We start from the raw sequence: 19,355 nt of genomic DNA on the forward strand, positions 1-19,355 counted from the left end.
TAAATAATCTGTCACAAACATGATAGAAAGCTAAGAGAAATATAAGCATATGGGAAAATTAGCCGTATATATTATCAAATAATATTTGAGAGCATCTGAATTACAGCCAATAAATATAAGCAGACAGTGAGCATTTACAAATTTTAAAGCCCTTTCAAACACAAGGCAGAATGAGATGGGGGAAAAAAAAAGAAGTGGTGCTAATACACCCTATTTCTACAGAAAAAACTGATTCCCTCCCAAACTCCTACTTATTTCTGAAATGAAAACACTTCCAAACTGCTGTGCCAACTAAAACAGAACGTTATATGAAATACATATTTTAATGCAACTGTGCATGAATAGTAGTTAGTTTAAGGATCAAAGGCACTTGTCTTGAACTAATACAATATCCAAAAATGTTGTTCCACATATACTAATAACAAAAAATACAATACAAATCTAGTTTCTCTACTTCTGAACTATTTAACAGGCCATTTTCCTCCCTGTGTATTATTCAAAAGCCAAGATTGAGCATTAAATTTTCCTTCTGTATTGATATAGAGCACAATAACAAGCCTATCACAGATGAAGAAATAACAACCATTTAATGAAAACTGGAAAATAAAACTTGGACATCAGCCTCAGCACCAAAGAAAATAAGAAAGGACGGTAGAAAATTGCACAGCTCTGTACAAAGGGAAAATTTTCAAATACATATCATAATATCAAACATGAAAATCTGAAATAATTAATCAGCCAGTCTGAACCACAGATTTCAAATTCTGAATTTACTTGTGGATAAAGTAGCAAAAGATGGCCCCCCAGAGTACACAGCACAAAATTAAAATATAATAAACAAACCTTATTTTCATGGTCCCAGGCTTACTACTGGTTAAAGAGAAACATGCCTTTTACAGTAACGTTAGACTCTATTACCCAAGCCAATCACTTACTACATCTTTCAGGGATTTTAATATATATATTAGCTCATGGATGAAGATCATAAAACACAAAAGTAAAACAAACTTGCCTTTCATAGCAGGATTATACCATGGTGTTTGAATCTTGCAGAACTAATGGTTTGAAGGTCAGGCTCTTTGGAACAGATGCACTAATCTCTTATTATCTCTATATTACACAAATTATTTCAGATAGTACTTTTTCTTGGAACCAACAGATAAACCTCTATTTGCTGCCTAGGATTATTGTGATCATTAATGAGAGTGGTTCTTTTTGGGTGTGTTTGAAGTGTGAGAGGGTAGCTGCTATTGAGTACAGGTTAGTACAAAAATAGCAATGGACAATTAGATAGCAGAGAAAAAAAGTAAGACACACAAATTACATGCAGGTAAGATGCTGTCAAAGTAAGGATTAAACATAATAGATGCTCAGAAAGAGAAAGATTCCTATGTACACAATGAATCAAAATCACATAAGGTAAAATCTAAGATGAGAGCACGGTCTTGTTTTATTATTAGGAAATACTGTTAAAGGAAACACGCAGTTTTGTTATTATAACCTCTATAATAGGTAGGACTTTAAAACTCCATGGGTACAACAGAATCTAATATGACAGAAGATTTGAGAAAAAACAACAAATAACAAAAAGTGCATAAACCCTGGCTCATTTATATAAAGCTGCCATTACTACCTTCCTGACTAAGGTCTGATAAGACATAATATAATTATCTAATTGGTAGCCAACTTCTAATAAAATCACAATGAAAGATGACATCAAGAGCATGCAAATACCATAAAACAGGAATTGTGTGAAGCTCCTTGATAAATTACAAGAAATTGCTACTGCCAGAATAAGAATAATAGAATAGAAGGGACAATAAAATAGAAAGGGACTTTGAATAAACTTAAGTATCATACATAGATATTTTGATAACTATTTCACAGCCTTTCAATCACCATAATTATATGTTATTAAACACACGATGGTGTTGATGGTTTAGGCTATGAAAAATATCAAAACTAATATGTCAGGTATTAGAAAAAGAATATTTTTGGAAATGAGTCTGCAATCAAAAGATTTACTCTCTTACTGACACAGCACTGAAGATAGGTAATGAAGACAATCTCCACTTTCTTCTGAAGTGTGTTTTAATCTGCATTTCAATGGTAATAGGAACCAATGTCACTGAAAAATTACTCAAATCTAAAAATTATTTTACTTAATAATGCTTTCATACAATGTGCCTGATTGCATACTGTTTTCAAAAGAATATTTTTATTCACAATATCTCCTATTTTCCTCAGCTTCTAATATATGCATTTAATTTTTAACAAGAACATATTCTAGAGGAAAATTGAAAGCATTTCTCTCAAGTCAAAATCTTCCAATATATAGTCATAAAAATTCCTAGAATAATTTATGGTTTTGTTTAAGTAAAATCAATTTTTCTAACCCTTTCCCAGTGGTGGTCTTTCTCTGAAGACTGCATTATGTGTAATGCCACGTTGGGAAAGAGGAAGATGTCCAATGAAGACCAAAACTTTTTTAAAGGCCTTAGTTTTTCTATATATATTTTTTGTCATCCTCAAAGGAACTTTGGGCTACACAGAGTCATTGACTATATCAAACGAAATATAAAAGCATGGGTTATTTAAAAAGTACATTGTGTCGTTAAATATCTTTTCCCCTACATACAGAAGAAGTGGGATATTTTTTTGTCTTGCATATTCACAAAAACATGCAGAATTTTCACCAAGTCCAAGTTCATCTTGCATAGATCTCCATGAAGCTTACATTAAAGACAACCGATTCCCATAGGACTGGACCTCACCATCATGAGGATACTTACTACATCCAATATTTCTGTAATGTGACATTATTTGTTTCAACAGTGAGGAAAATAGAACACTTTAAAAGCCAAAGTTAACTTACCTAAAAACTCTTGCTCCAGCAGAATGGTGCCTGAAAATTTGAAATATTTCCTACTAGGATATGATTTATATTAAAAAGTCTTATGTTTTTAATATAACTCTCAATCTGTGAGTTTATATTATATTCTGTTCTATTCATCCAAACAACTCAGTGATAAATAAAGCACCAACCCAGAATCATGGTGAAATTCTGGTCTGCTTTTCTTCAGAATTACAAAGGGAAAGAAGAACATCTTGTATACACTTAAGTGATCTCTCATAATACCCCCTTCCTATTCAGCAAGGCAGGTAACCACAGTATAAGGATAAATTTGACAGTGATAATTATTATTTTGGTAAAAAACTAGCAATTGTAATGGAAGCATTTTGTTACATGGAGTTCAGCACTGTGCCGTCAAGTAGGATAACAAATGTCACCGTGCTATGTTCTGAAGTACAAAACATGAGCTAAAAGAACAGTCAAAGGGAAGTGAGTATAAACACACATATTTACAAGGCAACCTAGTGATTGATGAATCTATTTTAATTTAATTAATGAGCTGTTCACATATCCTATGTATCTCTTCATAGTTCAGCTGAGTTCCCAGCTTAAAAGACTTTTGGGATCTTCTTGCAGTCAGGTCCTGACTCAGCTTGTGGCCAACATACCTTTTATAATATCACTAAAATACATCAACTAATCGGGTACTGCTCATTTAGCTAACTTTTCACTGCAAGTAGTGATCTATGGTATTTACCCTAAAAGCAAGTAACCTCTAAAGGGTAATTAATAAAATCCCCCAAATAGAAATATTCTTACTGGGAGGACACAAGAAATGAAGACACTAAATGAAGCTGAGATTAAATGTATGCACAGCCTGCAGTATACCCCAGCAGCACAGAGCTGAGTCCTCCTTTAAGATGTTTAGGCATCAAACATTATATTGCTTTCAGCCACAGATTCCAGTTTCAAGAAAGCTAACACTCTTCTGGTTTATACTGTAAACATTATTAAACATGTTTAATATGTGATATATAGACACGCTTTAAAGTATGGAAATTTAATGTCCCACAGACTCTTTCCTTAAAAACCTGTCTAAAGGTTACACACAAGTGGTTACACACATACATACATGCACACTATATTACTGCTTCTTTTATCATATGCTCCTAGGTTAACAAAGAGTTACAAATATATTTTAATGTCACAGTTACAGTTGTAAGCTTTTTAGGAAGTCTTGGCTCTTCTGCAGACTGTGGGATTTTCAGTGAGTCACTTGTAGTCCTGGAATTTGCTCCTCAATAAAATGGGACAATGGCACTTACCCTTCCTTTGTAAAATTCTTTAAGGTCTATGGCTGCCAACCATGCAAAGAACAAAGAACCATCACTGCTATTGAAGAGGTATGACATGAACTATAAAAGTCAGAACCTAAATTAAGAGCACATAAAATAAATTGCATTACAAAGTTCAACAGTACATATTTACATAGTAGACATAGAAGTTCTTACTCCAGTTGGAATTGCAAAATGACTGCTATACTGATACTACAAGAGAATAGAAAACTTTGAACAACAGAAAAAAAAAATCTACAACAGGTTATCCATTTATTCTACAGAACGGTCTTATTGGGCTGCTAAATTCTTAAGCCTTGAAATCAATGGGATTTTTAAGCATCAAACTCTCAAGAGTCTTATTTCTTAAAAATAAGCACATCCTTCCAACAAAGAGACCATTTTTATGAATAAAGATAAATTACCTATGCATGCAATATGTTGACTGGCATGCCTGTGGGAAACTCTTTAAGTGAAAAAAGAAAATGAAAGTGAAAATACAATGCAAAACATCAGTATTCACTTCTCAGTTTTGCAACTTCAATTCATACGTAGTTCTTTTAAAAAAACTGACGATCCTACTTCTCTATGGCATGTGGCAAGTATTGTCAGTATTGTGGTCATGGGCACCACATGAACACAGATGAAAACATGAGAAGAAAGTCAGGAGATGTCACATCTGTCATCCTAAATTGACATCACAGAATGGTTGGAGTTGGAAGGTACCTCTGGAGACCATCCTGCTAAGGAGGGTCACCTAAAGCAGGTTACACAGAAACACCTCCAGGTGGGCCTTGAATGTCTCCAGAGAGGGAGACTCCACGGCATCCCTGGGCAGCCTGTTCAGTGCTCTGCCACCTTCAATGTAAACAAGTTCTTTATGTTGAGGTGAACCTCCTTATGTTTTAGTTTATGGCCATTACTCCTTGCTTGACACCCATTTTTGAGATACTCATATGCATTGATGAGATTCCCTCTCAGTCTCCTCTATCATCATTCAGCCTCCCATATAGAATCAACCACTGATCCAGCTGGACATTTGATTTGCCTTCCTGTTTCTCCTCCTCACTTTTAACTCTACTAAACATCATGCTGTACAAATATTTTTTGCTCTTTTAGCAACCAACTATTTGCAACTCTAAGCAAAAAGTAATATTTAAACAATCCTAAGAAAGGGTAGTATTGACAAAAGCATTGGCACACAACCCCCAGGTAAGACCAAGATAACAAATTTACTGCTCAGTGTACCAGCACTAGGCACAGGGCAGCACTGGGTGACAGCACACTGCAGCTTGCTGTGCTCCCCAATTGCCCTTTGAAGACTAAGAGCATTATTCTATTCCCAGCAAAAACTAGCAGGAACATATCCTAGAAAAAAGTAGTATTTTTATTAATGGTACACACACACAAAAAGAGAATATTATTAAAATACTTACATTTTCATCATAAACATTGTATCACAGGTGCTATTATTACATAATCTGCTTGACCAATGATGATGTATGAAATGCTTGGATTGTGACAGTTGTGCTGAGAGCACAACTAATTCAAATTACAATAAATTTACAATTCACTGTGTCATTTCCATCTACACTATTATTCAGTTTTTGTTTTGACTGGAAAGATTCATTAGCAATTACATAGTATTAGTTTTAATGATGACATTTGCTTCTCAGAAAAATAGAGTATTTAAGGAGACCACCAGACATTTGATCCCATTTAAAATAACCATTTAAATGGACTTGTTAAAGATTTTTCATGGCACTATTTCTGAGGCTGACAACCTCACTTTCTTTAACATAAATGTACACATGGTTAGTTTCATGGAAACAATTTATACAAAATTATGAAACAGACACACATATAACTGTGCCTCTTGATTAGCATTCACACAGTCTTAGAAAACTGACTTTATGTCTTATGGATGCTGAGCAATCAGCTGAGAAAATGAGAGAAACCACTTATGAGGTAGAGAGTTACAGCATCTCAGCAAGACTTACAAAAATAGAGTAAGAAATCTTAAGACAGTTGTACCTATGGAAAATAAGTGTGCCAAAGGCACTCTTGCATTTGTAATTCAAACTTAGCTATCACCCAGAGATATCAGGTTCAAGACTACTGCTCTGACACAGTTTTCTTACTGTGTGTAGAGCTGCAAGAACAAAGTGACAACTTTGTGTAGCCCAGAGGTGGTTATTTTTTAAGTAAGACCTGCTCTATCCAGGCTCTATCTGCCCTGTGCCTCTCCTCCATGTAAGACAGGCAACAGAAAACCTTGCAGGATTCATCTACAGGGTATGAAGGATTGGGGCAGCTGAAAGCCCTTGTTTCTGAGGGGGACCAAGGAAAGGGCTGGGAGCAGAAATAAAGGGGGCTGGGCACAGGCCAAGCAGGACCCAGCTCACTAAATTTCAAGTGTCTATAGATGTTGCACTGGAGTTAGTCATGCCAGACTCCTTTTAGAACATATACAGAAAACCAGACATTTTAAGGGCCACTTAGTTTTCACTGTTTCAGACATTTACTTGACGATGGTTAAGCCATGGAGAGAAGTGAACATTTCTCACTGCTGGCTAGAAAGAAAGCCTGAAATGATGAACTGACAGCTATGTTGTGGATACCTCCCAGTGCACTTTTTGAAAAATGGTGCCTTTCTAGTTGTCAAGAACAGGGTTCATGTTCTATATCCCACAATCCCTCTCCAGCTCCTGAAATACAGCTGTATCATGTAGGTCCATCATGAAAAATACAGTCTGAGAGAGAAGGACAATCAAGGTGGGATTCCTTGAAGAGGTAAGCAGTGGGAATTACTGGCTGGACAATTTGTGCTCAAGTCTTTCTAGATGTAACCTTGGGGTTTTTATTTTTTAAATTAAAAATGGAACAATCCATGATGTTAAATATTCAGTCACTAGCATTTGCACAGAAAGATTTGTCTCCTGTGGACCACAAAGAGTAGGACTGGAGAGGGGCTTTTTGCCCTTTACAGTGTCCCCTGGCCCAAATCAGCAAACTTTAATTGGCATTGTGGTAGTCTGCTACAATCTAAAGGTGATTACTGGGAAAAGTCACTCTCCTGGGATTTTAGTTGTGGGCAAACTTTGGACCAGAATCTACTGTGAGGCAGACTGGGAGAGCATGAACCTTGGCTAAAAGGGGATCCAATGAAATTTCTTCACATTGTTCCCAAGTTGGCTACAAACATAGCTATTTCCATGAAGCAGAGTATAGGGTAAAGGCCTATATGCAGGAATGGAGCATAAAAATACTTCTTGTGCAAGAATAAATAAAACTGTATTTGCAACTATGTAAATGCTGTTAAAGAAAACTGTAAACTGCTACTAAAACTCATCACCCTTCCTCTGCCACTTTCTCAGTCACTTTTTCTCCTGGATTCCCCAGTCAATGACAAAGGTTCAACTATTAAGAGCTAAGTCCTGAGCTGTGACTATAATCCCTGCATAAATATATTAAAGTTGCCTGTTCCAACAAATTATAGAGATGATAGTTCTCTTGCTGTGATATGTGGCCAGAGCTGTGAATTTTTCAACATCTGAGGAGAAGTACGCACAATATAAATGCAACTCAGTTCGTTCAAACCCAGCTCTTGGTGTGGTTGTGCCTCACCAGGACCATTACTGAGACTCCAGAGACAGGGTTTACTAGATTGGATCCTGTGTGTGACCTTCCTGAAGTGACCCCTTCACAATGCAGTGTAGTATCTCTGGCTAGGCAGAAGAACCTGGTCCCTAACATGGTATGCCTCCAAGTTAAAGACAACTGATTCCCTCAAAATGTTTGCCTGGTAAATTATTCATTTCCCAGCAATAAATACTACTTCAATGGAGAACTTTAATTATGCAAAAGCAAACCAATCCTATCATGTATAAAACCTTGAGGTTTTTTTCTATGCCACTTGAACATCTTTCCCAGTTAGTGTTTGAAGTCCAGACTGAAGAAAGCAGATGAGCCTTGTCAAAGAAATCCCCTAACCCTGCCCTGACCATGAACTCTAGAAAAGAGCTTTTCAGACAGATCATTAGTAGAATAACTTTTAAGAACAGAATAATGGGTTAAACTTATCTACTTCAATACATAAATCCTAGGTCATCACTAATTAATTCAGCATTTAAGTCTGGCCATGCTCTGAGAGAGAGAACATTTCACACCATCAAATCTAATTAAATGGTAGAATCATAAATAAAGCCACCAAAAGCCATGTGAAAGCAAAAGTAATCAAAACAGCAACACTGATATTCCTGCCTGGAAGAGCTTTTGGGTATTTTAACCTGCTTTGTAAACAGGAAATCCATTTGCATTCACCTGCGTTAAGATAACTTGTCAATCTGAGAAGTTCTGTTCCGAAACCAGAGAAGTCATCACAAATAAATGGATTACCAAGACACTAGTTCTTTTCCCAAAGACACAAAATCCAACCAAAGACACACCACCACCACCCCCTCCTCCCCAGCCTTTTAGTAGTGTTTCACACTGATATTTCCCAAGCACCACATAAAATCAAAGTAACCCAGTTAACCCAAGCTTCAAAGGCAGAAACTGTTTTGGACAGCCACCCTATCTTATCTAACCATGAAACTTCTGTGCTTCACAGATCACAGAATTAAAGCAGAAAGGCAACTGCCTCCTCTGGGTTTAGCACTGACCTGGCTTGACCTGAAGCAGAATCAAACTTCTATCACACAGAGAATTTCTGTTCGGACGGTCAGACACCTAGAGTTTCCGAGAATTAAAACATCTCATTTCTAAGATTCCTGGTGAAGTGAACCTTTTGAAGTGATTAGGCACCAGGAACTGAATTTTTGCATTATGAAAAATGGCTGTATGGATAAATGAAGTAAACTATATCTGAGTGTCTGTCTGTGAGCATCAAGTATGTCTATAAATATTAAGTAATTTCAAAGCAAATCTCAAGGTAACTTTGAGGATAAAACCACAACAGTTCACTGAACAAATACTGTAGTTTAATCTTTCAGTCTTTTGAATGTCTTAATTTTATGGCACTGCAGATAAATATTTGTAGATTTCAGTCTGAAAATTTAAACAAATTGTACAATTTCAGTAAATTCAAGCAAGCAAGCAAGTAAATTCTGAGAAAGACCTGAGGATACACAGAGGCCACACATACTGTTACTGAGGTCTATGTAACTATACTGAGGTTTGTACAAAAGGAAACATTCAGCATTACATAGTATTTCATGCCATATTCAGAGTAAGTTATACCAAAAAATGAACATACTTAGCATGTAACACCACCATAGACATCAATACAGATACAAACAAACATCACTTTTCACTATTGGACCCCTTTTGGAAGTTATATGGAAACCACTTCTAAAAATTGCTTATCAAAATAATGAAAAGCTGGCAGAACAATCAAAATCTTAATGAAAATGGTAAAAATATGCCACAGTTGATAAAATAATATTTTTACTTTGACAACATGCCAGTGAAGTACAGATCCCATCATCTCTGACTTCCTGGGATTTTTTTTTCCTTTGTCTTTCCTTGGCAATTTTAAGAAAACTTCACATGCAATAAACTGTCTAGTAAAATGGAGTGGTCAAAAATCACTCAAAATTTAATTTAAATACTTTAAATATCAGTACGTGTACGAAGGAAAAGACAGCATAAAAATAAAAGGATATACTCAAATATGAACCTGTAAAATTCTCTCTAGTGACTGACTGGTTTGCTGAGAAAGCAGTCACTTCTGGTATGTTCTGGTGAAAGCCATTCACAAGCAGAGGCAGCAGGCATTTCCAGGGGATAAAAGCCACTGCTCATCAGCTGCGTTTACGCACGAAGTGCGAGCAGATGCCACTGAAGAGCCAAGCCTTGTACTGAAGAAGGAGAAATTAATTGGGCGCCTCAGTCCTCCTTTTCCCTTTCCTTTGTGTCCCTTCCTTTGTTAGGAAGCATGTTTGGACTAAAAAGTAATATGAGGTGCTTGTTTTCGTCTCTTCTATCTTTGTTCTATTTTAAGACTCGCCAAAGTGGTTATTACTTATGTTAATTTAATTTATATGCCATCTAAAGTATGAAGAGTACTCTGGGTAATAAAAGTTATACAGTCAGGGATCTAATTCCTTTGTCACACAGTTTACATTAAACTGCTGCTCCTTCTCTTCTTGGAAACAAAGTCAACATTGGACTGGCCAATAGCCCTGGGGAGCAGAAACACTGCCTGACTGGTGCATGTGGGACCACGGCCAGTGCCTGTCCCTGTTTATCTTCTGTCCCCTCGTGTCCTGCAATGCTGCTGTCAGCTGGGTCTCAGCCAGCTGAACCCAACCTCCCTTCTTGATATCTGAAAAGCCCTGGAGAAGGGAGTTGTTTTTGGGAGTGTGCCTCAGGTGTGCTCAGACTCTTTCCTATCCATATGCAAAGCTCCTACTGGAGAGACTATTTACTAAGAGTCTTCACTCTGCAAAGCTGAGTGAAAGTTTTCAGCTGAAATTTTTTAAGGAAGAAAAACAGATTCAGCAACACTGAAATGCTTTTTTGAACTGATACCTGCTCTGACACTGTTAGCATTTTGTTTAAAAATGTCATTCGTATTTATTCATATTTTAGGAAATACTCAAGCTAAATTTTGTCTTTTCAAGATTGAATCATAAACTTTTATATTGGAAATTATTTTTCATCTACATTAATAAATTGCAGAAAAAATATGAATTTTTTAAAATTTTTATGAATATTTTCCCATAACTTTACTGAGTTCTGCATATTTCATTACCTATACAAAATTTGGAGTACCTAAGGGCCATTAGCTGTATTGCAGACTTATACAGCTTTTTTTATAAATACACTAACATAATCAGCTGCAGTAAAAGCAGCAAGTTTTATTATTATTATTATCATCATCACAACTGTTATTTTCCCTGAAAATCTCTTAAAAACAACAGTTTTGTGTCTTAGGTTAGGTTTATTCCTTTTTATTTGGATTCTGTGGCTAATAGTTCTATTCCCAGCAAAAAAAAAAAATACTGAAAAAACTATCAAAGCTTATCTTCCCATTCACGTGTAAAATTCCTAACAAAATTGAAATAATGTCTCTAAATCTAATGCTTCTTTGGATTCACTAAATTAACCTTTTTTTAAATTCAGCCCACCGATACCTTATCATCAAATGTATGATTTTTTAAAATGTTCTATAAATGAAACAAAAAACCCCAAAAACATAAAAAAACCAAAATAAAACAACACCAAAAGAAAACCCCAAAAACCCCACCAACCCAAAACCAAAAGATTCAAGATTTTTTACAAACCCAGTTTTATTTTCTAAAATATACCAAACTACATACATCTTAGCCCTCCATATGATACCTGTACCTGAAAAACTTTGTTGAACAGGTTATCTCAACTAAAAATTGAAAAATCAAGTTTTTATATCAGATAAGAAAAGGACTGCTTCTGAAAGGAAAAAAAAAAATCTGGTCTATCCAAATTAAGCTCAATTGTCTGACTCTAAAAAAAGAGGGCTTTATTCTTCCATGAGTAAGGAATGAATTCCTGTGCCACAGAGGAAGAGTATTTTTCCCCTGAATGACTGCAGGTACTCAAAAACTTTCTACAAGTTCCAGAACACAATCTGAGGACCTAATCAGGAAAAAAGCATATAAAGAGTAATAAAACTGAAGTTTTAGATTGACATTCTCTTAAAGAGAGGCATCTACATAGAAATTTTTTATGTGAAGTTAGTACAATTTTTTTTCCCTCTTGGTAGTCCTTTGGCACCACTCTATTTCCTTTTTCTGTCATAACTTTGGTATTATTTCAACTCTGTGTTTATACTTACACAGTGTAGAGCTTGTGAACACAGTGTGAATCAGATAAGAAAGCAAATAAAAATCTTCTTTAAACAGAGCTCAGTTAAATATAGTCAGAAGTGTAAGTAGACCTTTTTCTAAGACCTTTCATAAGAAAATACAACATAAACATAGCAGTGAAGCTACACTTATTAAATACATTTAATATATTTTGAAATTATACAAGACATGCATGACATAGTTTAGGCATAATCAAGATTATACTTTCAGAAAGATATAAATTTTCCTAAACCCCACACCACTTACATATTGGAAATAGCCCTAAGAAAGTTATTGCTACAGTTATATCTCTATTTAAAAATCTAGGGAACAGTTGCAAATACAAAAGCAGAGCAATACTTTTGAGTTCAAGTCAAGCAACAGCATAGCAGGAGAAAAAGTCACAATTTGCATTTCAGGAAAAAGGAAAGGAACCACATGTAACACTAACTCAGCAGAGCACTGGGACTTTGGAAATACTAGCCCTTATTAGGAAATCTTTTGGAAGATGAGTAACTGGAAGTGAACAGTGTTTCTATTACGGGTAGTGAATTCCTCAGCAAGACGGCAACAGTAAATAAAAGAGAACATGCTTACATTCACTCAAGAGTTTCAAAGAATTGAGTATCATTATTAGAGCCAAGAGTTCCTCCTATGAAAATTATCAGGTATTTTTCTTTGTTTTCAGTATTCTTCATCTGCTTGCTCATCACCCTCCCCGTCCCCCTCTTGCTGCAGAAACATTTGGGTGCAGGAGCAGCTCAGAGTTTTTGCTGGGACCAGGGTTGCTGTTGGGTGTCAGGTGCAGAGCCCAGATCCTGTCACCATCCCTAAAGCACCATGGCCATCCCTGCTGCCTCACTACAAACTTGTTTTTAGATTGGCTGAGAGGAGAAATCCTTAATGTCAGTCTTTCTACATTCTTCTTTCTATGCAACAGAGCCATTATCCTCATAGATCATCACAACTATGCAGAGCAAGCTCTGAGGGCCTGCTTTGGCAAAAAAACCCAGCCCAGAAAAGACTCCCACAGAGATAATCCTGAACAGACAAGCTAGGCTTATGAGGGAGCTGCAGGACAGACCACCACACTTCTGCTAGGCTGCTGAAACTTTTCAAATACACACAGTCTGATGAAGTTAAGGAAAATATTTTCAAACCATACAAACTAAAGATAACAAACCAGAGATATCTGCAGGTAAAGAAGCTCATGTGTAAATATGAAGTATTCTTGCAGAGATCAATGCCCAACACAAGAAAGTACTTGGAAACGCTCCTCTACAAAAACAGAGAACAACGTGTGAAATACAGTAGAGCAGGTTAAACCTGTGAGACTATTGTTATATGTTAACTCTGAATTCCAAGCTAATCTTCTCAATCTACCATTAGAAAATCTGGTACCTTGTAGCATTTCACTTGGATGAACAAGACATGGCAATACAAAAAAGTAGTATCAGAAAAGAAATACTATGCAAGGTATTAGGTTAGATAAGAAAGAAACAAGAAAAAGGGATCTTTCCCTATTGTTCTAAATGCTCTTAAGAGAGTTTAAAGGTACTTATTCCTCTGTTCTGACTGCTAGAAATTTTATTGTAATTTTGATACAAATATAAAATTTATTTGTAATCAATTTATACCTATTTTTTATTATAACAGCTTCTGATAATGCTGTCCTTTAGATTCAAAAACTCTTCAGTGTTTGTTTTTTTTTAATCTGAAAATTTTCATTACTCATTCCAAAAGGAATCAATTTGCAATCTGCATTGTCACAGTTTTTCTGAGTGCTGCCCAGAAAAACTATTCTATCCTTAAGTTCATCTGTCACTGAACCACAGAATAACCACAGAATAAGCTGAGTTGGAAGGGATCCACAAGGATCATTGAGCCACTTGTGGCTCAGCACAGGACCATCCCCAAAAGTCCTTCCCCTAGATTACCAGGAACTGACATACTTTCTAAATCAGCTTCATCATCAGATTCTAGCAGCATAAACACTGAATCTCAATGAAATATTAACAAAATCTGCCTATGGTTTTGTCTTAAAATTCAACTAATAGACATTCTCTGGCTTGTTTCAATAAAACCAGTTGATGCCTCCCTCCTAGCCGGTTTCTTCCTGACATCCAGTATTCCTTACTGATTCTCCTGTTTTCTAGCCAGTCTAATAATAATTGATGGTTTACTGAATTCTAGATAAAATACGTACTTTAAACTTTTGTCTAGCACTCATTCCTTATCCTATAAGCACAGTTTCTTTCACTACAGTAATGAAAACTAAAGTCACGTTACAAGGTAAAAGAATCATGCTCAGAAATGCATCCTTGTCATTCAATCAATCAAGCAACCAATATGAAATGTCAGGAGAGAAAAATAGCCTGACCACTGCATGAAAACCATGTCACAACCCTTGTAGAAAAGTAACAGAATTATGCAAAGCAGCAATGGTGTTCTTAAGAAAGACAACAAATAAACCATCCTTATCCTAAAGGCCTTCGCCCTCTAGTGTATTTTATTTCTTATTTATTATCTGCTCTTTCTGTCCAGACTATCTAGACCTATAGGAAATCTCTCATTTTACCATTAAATTACTACAAGGATGGACAGAAAAATAGTTTTACCAGCATTTCCAAAAAAGAAAAAGACTGAGAAAATTAAGAACAGATAACCAGACTCGGGAGGGGGGAAGGTGAGGCAGGGGAGTTGTTTTTTGACTGTTTGTTTTGTTGGTTTTTTTGTGTTTTGTTTTGTTTGGGTTTTTGTTTTGTTTTGTTTTTTAAATGGCAGTGTCTACTGTGAAATGAGGTAGCTCTGAGCCTGGAAGGCTCAATTTAAGCATTGCTTTGCTTAAATTTCCATGTTTTCCAAGCAAGGTTATTTTTTGCACGACATAGGAATGCTTAACAGTCACTAAGTACCTCCAGTGAGCCATCATACTCTCCATCAACAGAGTAATGGACGAGGTTTTCTTTTCTAAAACTTTATCTTAACTTCAGTCATCCAACCATGAGAGAAAGACATCTTGGAAGGTGAAATGTGGGGCAATCAATTGGATGAAGAAGAGTTCTTTAAGCTGCAGTGAGCTCACAAAAAGAGCATATATATATATACTGTGGGCTGCACGGTTATCAGAACTTTACTGCACAGTGACAATTTCCTTAGATGATGCTATCTTATCTGAAATTGGGAATTTGGAGCTTAATTCAAAAGAACATAGAGAAAGCCACTTCTTTACAGGGCAAATAAGAGAAAATTACATTAGTTATACAGGAAATTAGCAGGAAATTATATTTTTTACATAGAGAAATATGGTGAAAGATATTGTTTTTGCTCAGGTTGCAAGTTACTTCCTGAAGGAAGCAGACAAACACTTCAAGACTGCCTCCAAGTATCCACTTCAGAGACACACATAAGTGAAAAGAATTTTTCTTCATATTGTCTTCACCTTGTGGAAACACTTGATTTCAGCTCTGCTTCATGGTAATCTGTCTCTGAAACATTAATGCCTATGGCTTCATTTTAGGTTGCTGATGTTGAACTTCACCAAGAGAAGATGAAAAGCAAATAACTTTGATTCTTACATAGAAAAATCTCATTGTGGTTCAAACCATAAACATGGCAAGGTACTTCCATTTAGAAAATTGAGGCGGTATCAGTGTAATGTCAAACTAGAAATGCTTCCCATTCTTCTAAGCTCCTTAGCTCTCCTTCTCTCTATCTCTTTCACTTTTATCTGTGTCAAAACAGTTGCAAGCCACAGCTGGCACTTAAAGAAAAGTGTGCTTCCACAAATAGATGATCTTTCTGAAGAACTATCTGCTGAGCAGGGGGTAGAAAGCAAAAGGGAGGAACTCTTTTGCTTTCTTAAGGCACATGTCTGCATGTACCAGGAGAAACGAGAGGGATCCAGGGATGGGAATACTTCTGTTTATCTGAGATGGAGATTTTCCTTCTTTCCAGAATTCATTTTACTGATTATACCCCTCCTACTGCCCCTATCCACTTTGAAATGCATTATTATGTCTCTATATATGGTACAAATTCTGTGACAAAATTCTTCCCTCCAATTACAGAAATTTTCATCTCATTCAAAACAAACCTAGAACCCCAAATCAAAATGCAGTTTGATCACTATTGGCCTCAGTCAGTCAGTGGTATGGAAACTACAAGATAAGATTTTCCGTAGAAGGGAATAGAGTGTTGTGACACAAATGTGTCACAAATGTGATGATGATTTCTTATCCTAATACAGTTTTCTATAATATTCCTGTGATTAAAAGTTTAGTTACTGTATTAGGAATATTTGCAGTTACATATTTATTCTGTATGTATTTATTTACCAAAATAAGGCTGACAAAGAGAGCTAGAAAAGTTGCATTATAACTAAAATGGTTATGTATGCCTGGAGCTATTTTCAATTTTCTGTGGTCATTTTAGGAGTTTTACTCCTTTTTTTTCCCCTTTTTCTTTTCTCCTTTTTAACTGTAATAACATAAGAAGAGCTGGATTTTCATTAGGAATATTGTCAGAAGATTAAAAGCTTTTTCTGGTGAACTATCTAATCTATCCAATTGTGGGCACAATGAACAAATACATGGTAAGTAGGGATTTCACAGAACAGTTACAACAGTTAAAAGTATTATGAAATCTTAAACATAAAGGAAGGTGCAGCAAAAATATATCATTTTATTGCAGATCTACATGAAAATAAAGACCAACTCTTTCACTGACCATCTGCAAGGCACATATTCTGAATAAATATTTTCTAACAGCATTGAGCAGGGTGTGTAAAATAATTATTATTGGTCCTTCCAACTGCAACATGCAAGTGGATCTGCTCCATATGTGCAAAGAAATCCATGTGTGTATGCACAGACATGAGCATGTGTGCAAAGGCTCACAGACACACTCCTTTTTCAGCTGAATAGAAAATCAAATCTTATAAATAATAGCTACCTTAGAGCAGTTCCATATACACCGTTTCCATTCTTATATAACATCAAACCCATGCAGCATGCTAAAAGGAAGAATTATCTACAAAATTTGAATTCAGCCCTTTTTGACCATTTCTTCAAGTGAAAAAAGTGTGACGGTTTTGAATACAGAGTAAACTAGAATTTCAGATCTTCTCAATGCATATAAATGTAGAAAATACGCTTTTCAAAAAATACATTTTTTTTATTTCAGAAAACCACAGAATCACAGAACCACGAGGTTAGATGAGACCTTCAAGATCATCAAGTCCAACCCAGACCTAACACCTCAGCTATACCATGGCACTCAGTGCCACATCCAGTCTTTTGTTAAATACATACAGGGGTGGTGATTCCACCACCTCCCCAGGCAAACCATTCCTGTACTTTATCACCCTTTCTGTGAAAAACTTTTTCCTAACATCCAATCAGTATTTCCCGTGGCACAGCTTAAGACTGTGTCCTCCTGTTCTGTCAGTTATTGCCAGATCTTTCTGATCTTCTGAGTTTTCAGAAACAAATAACTATCTGTGTCATGCTTCCCTTACTTATAATCATGCAAGTCCTAGAAATAAGACCTGAACAACCTATGGAGCCAACACATTAATTTCTGTATTTTTATACTTCCTTTAAAATACATATACAGTATCAACAGCACACCTCCAGTTTCTGAAGATCTGCTCCAAATGTTCCTACTTGGTACCACTTTTGGAGGCCCATAAATTTTCACATCAGTTCCAAAATTTCAGACCTTGGCTCTTAGAACCAATTTTCACATAGTAACTTTTAAAGAAGTACCCAGTATCTATTATATTGTCATAACAGAAATTTTCTATAATTCTCAATAGTGGAGACGTTGGTAAGTTGCACAACACATTAAAATGAAATAGACATTTTTATGTTGCTCCTCTTATCTTGTATAATATAGGAAGGAAGGGAAGTGGGTCCCTGATTTAGGACATGAGTATTTAATCTCCAACAATGTCATTTGGAAAAATCTATCCAATATCATGCATATATTGTTTTAAAAAGTGTGTTAATTTAATTCACTGATTTTTGACAAAATTCAAAATTAGTAACTGAAAGAAAGTGACACATTTTATCTGCTCTGATTATGCCACAGATTATGCCACTCTTCGCCTGAGTCACAAGACAAAGTAAAATAATTCTGAACTGTTTTATGTAATCGTGTTTTTCCTATTTGATTTGCTCTTTGAGCTTCATTAAAACTTTAGAAGTTCCATTCCTTGCAAAATTCCTATTGTTTTGAAATTTACACTATGCAAAACTTGGAGAGTTATAGCACCTTTCTGTGAAGATTAGGAAAATATGAGCTTTAAACAGATGATACTGAGAAGTGCTTAGAAGTCACAGCTCAGTTTTTAAGTGGACTAAAATATCAGAGTATAAATCCTTTCTATATTACAACACCACTTTTTATTATTTTTAGTACAGAGCACGCAATTCTGATACACCTAAAATAGCATTTTACTGTATACAACTACCTATATTCTAGTCTCATACTTAGTCACGGTGCATTCTTGAACAACACAATATTAATTACAGTTCCGGGCCTCAAATACACCAGTTTCATTTACCATTTGGTTCAACTGCATGATATTATACTCTCTGGCCTAAAATTCATGAATAGTATAGAAAAGTGTAACAATGTTTTTGTTAAAGCTGACCAGGCTTTAATTGTGAAAGGATTAATTCTACTGCTCATCTGGCAATCAAAGAAAACCAGGGGAAAGGGGGGAAACATTTAATGATATAAATAAACAATATTGTTACTTACCTTAGTTTAGATACCCTATGTGAGTGAAATGCTGAAATATGAGTGCATTGCATGCTAGTCTGAAGCTTTTCCTCTTTGTTTTCTTTCTTTTAGTAAGAAAGAACCCTTAGGGTCAGGTCCTGCTCCCACTGAAGACAAAAGCAGAAGTCTTCATTGGGGCTCAGGAGCAGGACGAGGACTTTAAAACATTCTTCTTCCCTTTTGTATCTTCCTGTACGAGATTTTGTTCCTGGAGGCTATGCTGATATGAAGCTTTTAAGATTTCTGGAGTCATGATAGAGAGCTGGAAGGCTTATGCTCCTAATGAAGCATCATGTTGTCATCTAATTTATTTGAAATCACTGACCCCAATTTGCCAGTATTACTTAAGAAAAAAATAAAAAAAAGTACTGGATTAATTCTCAACCTAAAAAACAAAGGTATTTTTTTTAAATGTATTTTATGCCACTGCAGGTACCACCTCGTATCCGAGTTGCATAACTGCCATTCATTTGCTCAGATTTCAGTTCCCACACTCATACTCAACTCTTCTGTTAAAAGAAATTTCCTACACATGAAAAGCTGATCTTA

General features: G+C 35.7%; 1 protein-coding gene across 25 annotated transcripts in view; it reads right to left on the reverse strand.

The window, feature by feature from the left end:
- The window catches only part of RIMS1 (regulating synaptic membrane exocytosis 1), a 302,405-nt gene that overhangs the window by 20,832 nt on the left and 262,218 nt on the right, over positions 1 to 19,355 (reverse strand). The window lies entirely within an intron of this gene.

This window comes from Parus major, chromosome 3 (assembly GCF_001522545.3).
Source record: "Parus major isolate Abel chromosome 3, Parus_major1.1, whole genome shotgun sequence".
In the NCBI taxonomy this organism is placed as follows: Eukaryota; Metazoa; Chordata; class Aves; order Passeriformes; family Paridae; genus Parus; species Parus major.